Source organism: Lolium rigidum, chromosome 3, assembly GCF_022539505.1.
Source record: "Lolium rigidum isolate FL_2022 chromosome 3, APGP_CSIRO_Lrig_0.1, whole genome shotgun sequence".
Lineage (NCBI taxonomy): Eukaryota > Viridiplantae > Streptophyta > Magnoliopsida > Poales > Poaceae > Lolium > Lolium rigidum.
In genome coordinates, this window is record NC_061510.1 from 213,434,929 (window position 1) to 213,443,307 (window position 8,379).

Here is an 8,379-nt window from a genome sequence, read left to right on the forward strand (position 1 = left end):
AAGAATTGTTAGTCGTAGTCTTTGCTTGTGATAAGTTTAGATCCTATATTGTTGATTCAAAAGTTACGATTCATACTGATCATGCTGCAATTAGATATCTTATGACAAAGAAAGATGCTAAGCCAAGGCTTATTAGATGGGTACTTCTTTTGCAAGAATTTGATTTACATATTATAGATAGGAAAGGTGCTGATAATCCTGTTGCTGATAAAGATTGGAAAATATTACTTATGATCCTGTTCCTGTTAATGATAGTTTTCCAAATGAACAATTGGCTGTAATAAAGGTGAACTCGCGAGACAGTCCTTGGTATGCTGATTATTCTAACTTTATTGTTTCCAAGTACTTGCCTTCAACCTTTTCAGCTCAAGCAAAGGAGGAAATTCTTTTATGACTTGAGGCATTATTTTTGGGATGACCCACACTTATATAAAGAAGGAGTGGATGGTATTCTGCGAAGGTGTGTTCCCGAATATGAACAACAAGAAATATTGAGTAAATGTCATGGTAGTGCTTATGGAGGACATCACGCCGGAGATAGAACCGCGCAAAAGGTTCTACAATCAGGTTTTTATTGGCCAACTCTCTTCAAAGATGCAAGGAAGTTTATTTTATCTTGTGATGAATGTCAAAGGGTTGGTAATATCTCCAGACGCAATGAAATGCCTATGAATTATACTCTTGTTATTGAACCGTTTGATTGTTGGGGATTCGACTTCATGGGTCCTTTCCCTTCTTCAGAAGGTAACACTCATATACTTGTCGCTGTTGATTATGTTACTAAATGGGTAGAAGCTATACCCACAAAAAGTGCTGATGGTGAGACCTCTTTAAGAATGCTTTTAGATATTATTTTTCCTAGATTTGGAGTTCCTACATATATTATGACTGATGGAGGTTCTCATTTTATTCATGGAGGTTTTATAAAAACTCTTGCTAGGTATGGTATTAATCATAGAATTGCTTCCGCTTATCACCCTCAAACTAGTGGTCAAGTAGAATTATCAAATAGAGAGATTAAATCTATTTTGGGAAAGACCGTTAATAAATCTAGAAAGAATTGGGCTAGTAAATTGAAGGAAGCACTATGGGCTTATAGAACTGCTTATAAAAATCCCATGGGAATGTCACCTTATAAAATGGTTTATGGAAAAGCTTGTCATTTACCTTTAGAACTAGAGCACAAAGCTTATTGGGTCATTAGAGAACTAAATAAAGATCCTAAACTTGCCCGGTGATAAGAGGTTGTTGCAATTAAGTTCTTTAGATGAATGGAGAAGTGAAGCTTATGAAAATGCTAAACTCTTTAAAGAGAAAGTTAAGAAATGGCATGATAGAAGGATTATCAAAAGAGAGTTTAATATTGGGGATAAAGTTCTATTGTATCGGTCTCGTCTCAGATTCTTTGCAGGGAAATTACTCTCGAAATGGGAAGGACCATATGTTGTTGAGGAGGTGTATCGTTCGAGAGCAATTAAAATTAGCTCTCTCCAAGGCAATGCTACGCAAGTGGTGAATGGACAAAGACTCAAGCATTATATCTCGGGTGATTCTTATAATGTTGATGTTGATATTATTCAAGTGGAAACACCGGAGGCTTTCATCAAAGGACAAATTGACAGTCCGCCAGAACTCGACTTTGAATAGGTAACAGTCCTGGTAATGAAAAGTTCGCAATTTACTTTCCGAACAATATTTTTGCTGTTTTTGGAAAATACGAAAAATTACGAGATCGAAACGGAGTGGAGGAGACGCATGAGGGCGTGCCCCCACAGGCCGGCGCGGGCCCCAGCCTGGCCGCGCCGCCCTGTGAGCTGGGCCCCTCGTCGCCCCTCTCCGACTCTTGTTCGACCTGGTACTTTCCTTTCGTCTTGAAATTTTTTGCTATATAACCCCCCGGACCCCTGGAGGTCTGTATATCGTTTTCTCGACGTGTTTTGTTTCGAGCTGTTTCTGCCAGGATTTGCTTCAGATCTAGAGCCATCATGTCTTCGTCGGGAACTCCGAAGGACAGCTCTTGCAAGGATGTTGGTAACTTGTACATGGAGGAGCTGAGGATGCACCCAAAGGAGTTGATGCTTGTCGAGGGAGAACTGCAGATCAGGGATGTTCAAGGTCCTAAAGGATAAGGAAGCTTGGAAGACATGATGGAGAAGCTAGAACAAGAGGTCTTCAAATACAAGAAGATGGCTGAGCGTGAGGTGGATATCTTCCACAAGATTGTGTCTGAACTCATTGCTGAACACGAGAAGGAAACTGCAAAGCTATGGAGTGACATCCTCTCACTTCACGACACCACCAACAAACTCCAAGCACAACTCTATGACGTCCGTAATCGAACCGTGAGTATGAAAACAGGTTTAAATACATAAGCCGTGCTGCTAGTTTCGGGATCCCTGAGACCAAGATGTCGTTCCTGGATGGAGAGCCTCTTCCTTGGAAGTCTGATGACGGGAGTTCATCACCACCACCGCCAAAGGAGTAATTCATCATCGGTATTGGCATCCCCTTGGTTTGTTCCAAGCTTGGGGGAGTGCCGCGGTATCACATCATCACTATCTTTTACTTTTTACTATCAAGTAGTGTCATATCATGAGTAGGGAAGTTATCATATAAGATGGGTTGCAGTATGGAAGTATCTCTTCTTTAGTTTGTCTATGTATCCCTTGGTGTGAGTTATCGTTATGAAATATTAATGAGAAGTCTTATCATTTACATATTGCACACCTTATTTTAGTTTGCAATTTCTATTATATGATTGATCTTGATTTTAGTATTGGTACCACTTTGGGAGCATTGAGTAAATCTATTTGGTTTTGGCAAACTTAGCATTGGTCAATAGCAACAAGACTTTGAGGTTTAAGTAGAAAAGAGAAATACATATAGTTGTTTCATTGTCTTCCTTTCTTGTTAGCTCATAGCTTATTATTCTAAAGTTAAAATTGTTTGTGCTTACAATAAAGATGCATGATTATGTCTATCACATGTATATTTGCTTGTTTCCCTCAACTCTTATGCTTGCTAATTAACCTTGCTAGCCAAAGACCTGTACTGAGAGGGAATGCTTCTCGTGCATCCAAACCTGAACCCAAACATATGCCATTTGTGTCCACCATATCTACCTACTGCATGGTATTTCCTGCCATTCCAAATAAATACTTCATGTGCTACCTTTAAACAATTCAAAATTTATTACTTCTTATTTGTGTCAATGTTTTATAGCTCATGAGCAAGTATGTGGTGTTTTATCTTTCAGTCTTGTTAGGCAGCTGATGACCCACAAGTATATGGGGTGTATCGTAGTATCTTCGATAAGTAAGAATGTCGATCCCAACGAGGAGCGGAAGGTGTTGACAAGCAGTTTCGATGAAGGATTCACTGTAAATGCTCACAGACAAGTATTCAGGGGGTTTTGATGTAACAGATGAATAAAGTACAAGTAAGTAAAATGCGAGAGAAATAATTGCAGCGAGTGGCCCAATCCTTTTTAGCACAAAGGACAAGCCGGTTTGTTTACTTATAATGACCAAACGTTCTTGAGGACACACGGGATTTTAGTCTAGTGCTTTCGCTACATACAGGTCGATTAATCTTCATTGTTTTGATAAGTGTTGTGTGGGTGAACCTATGCTAATGTACCGCCCTTCCTAGGACTAATACATACTTGTGATTATACCCCTTGCAAGCATCCGCAACTACAAGAAAGTAATTAAGATAAATCTAACCACGGCCTTAAACTGCGAGATCCTGCGATCCCTCCTCGCATCGATATACCAACGGGGGCTCGAGTTTCGTCACTCCAGGCAACCCCGCAATTGGCAAACGAGTACAAGATGTATTCCCCTAGGCCCATAAATGGTGAAGTATCGTGTAGTCGACGTTCACACGACACCACTAGAAGAATGACACCACAACTTAAATATCATAACATTGAATATTACTCAACCATAATTCACTACTAACATTTAGACTTCACCCATGTCCTCAAGAACTAAACGAACTACTCACGAGACATCATATGGAACATGATCAGAGGTGATATGATAATGAATAACAATCTGAACATAAACCTTGGTTCAACGGTTTCACTCAATAGCATCAATAACAAGTAGAAATCAACATCGGGAGAGTTTCCCCTATCAAACAATCAAGATCAAACCCAAATTGCTACAACGGTGACGAGGTTCTGCGGTGGAGACGGAGGTGATGATGATGAAGATGATGGTGATGGTGATGGAGATGATGTCCAGCTCGATGGCGGTGACGATGGCGTCGATTTCCCCCTCCGGGAGGGAATTTCCCGGCGGATTCCTCGCCCGCCGGAGAGCTCTTTTCTCTCTCGGTGTTCTCCGCCCCGCAGAGGCGGGCTGTGGCTCTTCGCGACGTACCCTCCGGAGCTTAGGTTTCGGGACGAAGGGTTTCACGAAGAAAAGGAGGCGAAAGGGGCTGTGGGGCCCCACACCACAAGGTGGCGCGGCCAGGCCATGGGCCGCGCCGGCCCGTGGTCCAGCCCCCACCTTGGGTCTTCTCGGCTCCCCCTTCGGCTTTCTCCGTCATCCGGAAAAATAGGATTTTTGGTATAATTTCCTTCCACAGTTGATCTTCCGAAATATTGCATCCCGACGGTGCTTTTTCCAGCGGAATCCCGGCTCCGGTGCGCGATCTCCAAATAATCATGAAACATGCAAAATAGATGAAATAACATAAGTATTGTGTCCCAATATGAAATATATCAATGAATAACAGCAAATTATGATATAAAATAGTGATGCAAATTGGACGTATCAGCAGCTTCCACTAATGGACTAGAGGCTTCATCCACTTATCCTATAATTTTGCAAAAAGAGCTGGCAACGGGGTTCCCAGCCCCAGTTAATCAACTTTCATTAATAATTCTCTTCACATGTTTTGCCCTGATTCATCGGTAAGCAACTTAATTTTGCAATAGACACTCCTCCATGGTATGAGATTGTTGGAAGGCACCCGAGGATTCGGTTAGCCATGGCTTGTGTAAGCAAAGGTTGGGGGAGTGTCATCCTTAAATAAACTAAAGTACATGTGTAAACAAAAGAGAAGAGGGATGATCTACCTTGCTGGTAGAGATAACGTTCTTCATGGGAGCCGCTCTTTGGAGGTTTGTCTGGCAAGGGGGTTAGAGTACCCGCTACCAGTCGTTGACAACAACAAACACCTCTCAAAACTTTACTTTTATTCTCTTTATATGATTTCAAAACTGAAAAAGCTCTAGCACATGATTTAATCCCTGCTTCCCTCCGCGAAGGGCCTGTCTTTTACTTTATGTTGAGTCAGTAAACCTATTTCCCTCCATCTTGAGCAAGCATTTGGGTTGTTGTGATCAAACCATTATATTGTGATTTACTTCATCATGTCTTTTACTTTTCCTTGTTTAGTACAAGTTTTATCTGAATGAATATAGCTTTGCAAGTTATCAATGATTATGAGGAGACTATTATGATTGAGTATGCAAGTTGTGCAATATAGATTTTAATATGAGAGCATTGCTCGATAGATAAGTATAACCTGTTAATTGTTCTCTGACCAAGAACGAAGTTTGCCATCACCAACTATGATTTCCTATGCACCTTTATTTGTGATTACCTTATACTTGTTTCAAGTTGAGTTATATGAGGAAGTTGTTTACTATAATGTCTTGTGTGAATGAATATGATGCTTCTTGTCCGTATTTTATTTATCGACTCTTCACTCCATAAACATGTGGTCCCGTTTATCGAGTTCGGTTTCGCTTGGGGACAAGCGAAGTCTAAGCTTGGGGGAGTTGATACATCCAATTTGCATCACTATTTTATATCATAACTTGTCGTTATTCATTGATATATTTCATATTTGGAGATAATACTTATGTTATTTCATCTATTTTGCATGATTCATGATTATTGGAGGATCGCGCACGGAGCCGAGGATTCCGCTGGAAAAAGCATCGTCGGAACGCAATATTTCGGAAGATCAACAATTGACGGGAATTACACGAAAATTCCTATTTTTCCAGATGACGAAGGGAGCCGGAAGGGGAGCCGAGGAGGGCCGCCATGGGCCCCCTCACGGCCGGCGCGGGCCCCGCCCTGGCCGCGCCGCCCTGTGAGGAGGGGGCCCACGGCCCCCTCTCGCCTCCTTTTCTTCGCGTACTCCTTCGTCCCGAAAACCTAAGCTCCAGAGGGTACGTCGCGAAGAGCCACAACCGCCTCTGCGGGGCGGAGAACACCAGAGAGAAAAGAGCTCTCCGGCGGGCAGGAATCCGCTGGGGAAATTCCCTCTCGGAGGGGACAATCGACGCCATCGTCATCGTCATCGAGCTGGACATCATCTCCATCACCACCGTCATCATCATCATCATCATCATCACCGCCATCTCCACCGCAGCACCTCATCACCGCTGTAGCAATTTGGGTTTGATCTTGATTGTTTGATAGGGGAAACTCTCCCGATGTTGATTTCTACTTGTTATTGATGCTATTGAGTGAAACCGTTGAACCAAGGTTTATGTTCAGATTGTTATTCATCATCATATCACCTCTGATCATGTTCCATATGATGTCTCGTGAGTAGTTCGTTTAGTTCTTGAGGACATGGGTGAAGTCTAACTGTTAGTAGTGAACTATGGTTGGTTAATATTCAATGTTATGATATTTAAGTTGTGGTGTTATTCTTCTAGTGGTGTCATGTGAACGTCGACTACATGACACTTCACCTTTATGGGCCTAGGGGAATGCATCTTGTACTCGTTTGCCAATTGCGGGGTTGCCGGAGTGACGAAACCCGAGCCCCGTTGGTATATCGATGCGGGAGGGATTGCGGGATCGTAGAGTTTAAGGCTGTGGTTAGATTTATCTTAATTACTTTCTTGTAGTTGCGGATGCTTGCAAGGGGTATAATCACAAGTATGTATTAGTCCTAGGAAGGGCGGTGCATTAGCATAGGTTCACCCACATAACACTTATCAAAACAATGAAGATTATTTAGCCACATGAAGCGAAAGCACTAGACTAAATTCCCGTGTGTCCTCAAGAACGTTTGGTCATTATAAGTAAACAAACCGGCTTGTCCTTTGTGCTAAAAGGATTGGGCCACTCGCTGCAATTATTTCTCTCGCATTTTACTTACTTGTACTTTATTCATCTCGTTACATCAAAACCCCCTGAATATTTGTCTGTGAGCATTTACAGTGAATCCTTCATCGAAACTGCTTGTCAACATCTTCTGCTCCTCGTTGGGATCGACATTCTTACTTATCAAAGATACTACGATACACCCCTATACTTGTGGGTCATCAGCTCCCTGCCTCTCCAAATCGTGGAGGCAGTGAATTGCTTTTTTTTTTAATTGTTTGATTTCTTTTTTACCTAAACAAACCCAGAAAATTATTATGTGTGTGCTAGGTGTAGACATAAACTCAACATGAAAACACATATTTAAATTGTCAAATTTAACAAAACATCAAATTTCATAGTTTCATCCAAACAGGATTTGGGATTGGTTACACCCTTTTGATTCCAATAACAATTTTCATACACATCCAAACATAATCAAATTAGAAGCAAATCTTAGATTTGGAATCTTAGTCCAATTCAATTCCATACCAAATTTCTATGCAACCAAACACAGCATAACATCTCGGGGGACAAGTGGTCAAACTAGATCTCCAATTAAAACTCAAAACTAGTTAAACAAGTAACTCGCGAACTCCATTCGACTCAAACTCGATATTAACAAATCGAGCCGAGTTTTAACTTTTGTCGTTAAACAAGTTCAAGTTAAACGAGTCAAATTCACCTACTCGTGAGTATCTCGTTTACCTCGGTAAAAATCAACATTAGGACGTGCAATCTAGTTAAAGAAGCTAATCCAACCCAAGTGGCTAAGTGTCTAACTCCCGCCGACTCAGGTCCTCTTTTTCTATTTGATAATTCAAGTACACTTGTGGTTTGTTGACTTTTCGTGCAATGTTTCTTGTAAATATCGTTTATGCCATGTCTACTAACCCGTAAATATTATTCGTGTGATATAATTATTGATTGTTGTGTTTTATCAGCTGTATTTTGTGGTGCCATATTTCTAATGATTGTTCTGTATCACGTATTACCAAATAGTTAAGAAAATGCATCATACATTATACATGTTCATTTTGATTGTTTTAAAAGAGTTACTCGCGAGCTTAGCGAGTCGAGCCGCGATTTACAACTAAACTCAATTGCTTAACGAGTCAAGTCAAGCTAACTCGATAGTTGACCAAACTTTAGTGTTCCAAGCTAAGTTGGCTCGGCTCGAATTTCAGGTCTAGGTCAAACCCTTTCCAAAAAGCCAATGTGGGATGGGCTTCCGAGACATGTAAGCTTTCAATGT